Here is a 1,576-nt window from a genome sequence, read left to right on the forward strand (position 1 = left end):
GGGACGACAGAGGATGAGATGGCTGGATGGCATCACTGACTCGATGGACATGAGTCTGAGTGAACTCCAGGAGTTGGTGATGGACAGGGACGCCTGGCGTGCTGCAATTCATGGGGTCGAGAAGAGTCGGACACGACTGAGTGACTGAACTGAATCAATTTAGCATGCATTACAAAAATAATAATTAGAACATTCTCTTTGTTAAATTTACTTACAGTTCAGTCAATTAAAAAACAAACTTCCTACTGTATGCCATGATCTAGAACAAGATAACGTCCCTCATCTTTAGTAGTTCACATCCTAGAAGTGAAATTGACTATGCAAATCAGGAATTCATTCTTTAGGGGACCCAAGGCTACCTTATTGAGATAACTAAAATGAAAGCTCATCAAGCAAAGAAGATAGAGGAGGGCACTCCATCAAAGATGAACTGTGAGTGAAAGTTCAGAGTTCAGTCAGTTCAGTTCAGTTCAGTCACTAAGTCCTGTTCGACTCTTTGTGACCCCATGAATCACAGCACGCCAGGCCTCCCTGTCCATCAAGTCAGTGATGCCATCCAGCCATCTTATCCTCTGTCGTCCCCTTCTCCTCCTGCCCCCAATCCCTCCCAGCATCAGGGTCTTTACCAATGAGTCAGCTCCGCATGAGGTGGCCAAAGTATTGGAGTTTCAGCTTTAGCATCAGTCCTTCCAAAGAACACCCAGGGCTGATCTCCTTTAGAATGCACTGGTTGGATCTCCTTGCAGTCCAAGGGACTCTCAAGAGTCTTCTCCAACACCACAGTTCAAAAGTATCAATTCTTCGGCACTCAGCTTTCTTCACAGTCCAACTCTCACATTCATACATGACCACTGGAAAAATCATAGCCTTGACTAGACGGACCTTTGTTGGCAAAGTAACGTCTCTGCTTTTGAATATGCTATCTAGGTTGGTCATAACTTTCCTTCCAAGGAGTAAGTGTCTTTTAATTTCATGGCTGCAGTCACCATCTGCAGTGATTTTAGAGCCCAGAAAAATAAAGTCTGACACTGTTTCCACTTTTTCCCCATCTATTTCCCATGAAGTGATGGGACTGGATGCCATGATCTTCGTTTTCTGAATGTTGAGCTTTAAGCCAACTTTTTCACTCTCCTCTTTCACTTTCATCAAGAGTCTTTTTAGCATCCAGAATCGTGAGAAATAAATGTTTGCTGCTTACAAGCCACTCAATTTATGCTATTCTATTACAGCAGCCCAAACGGACTAAGACAGTATATAAATATAAAAATAACTTTAAAGAAATAGGATTATAATAAACATGCTACTTTATTGCTGCATAAAATTTCTGAATGCTTTTATATGTGAAAAATATATCTCTACATTATTATTTAAATGGCTAGAGACTAATCTGTTATATGCATGTACTATTATTAATTTAACCGATTTTTTATGGATGGACATTTATTTTTTGCTATTATAACAGTTTCTATGTTAACTATACACTGACCACATGTTATTATGCACTTTCTTGAACAGGTATAGAGAAAAATTAACTGAAAAGGAAGTCTGTGTTAAAGGGATACACACTATAAATTTT

The sequence above is a fragment of the Bison bison genome, unplaced genomic scaffold, assembly GCF_000754665.1.
Source record: "Bison bison bison isolate TAMUID 2011002044 unplaced genomic scaffold, Bison_UMD1.0 scf7180017864379, whole genome shotgun sequence".
Classification (NCBI taxonomy): domain Eukaryota; kingdom Metazoa; phylum Chordata; class Mammalia; order Artiodactyla; family Bovidae; genus Bison; species Bison bison.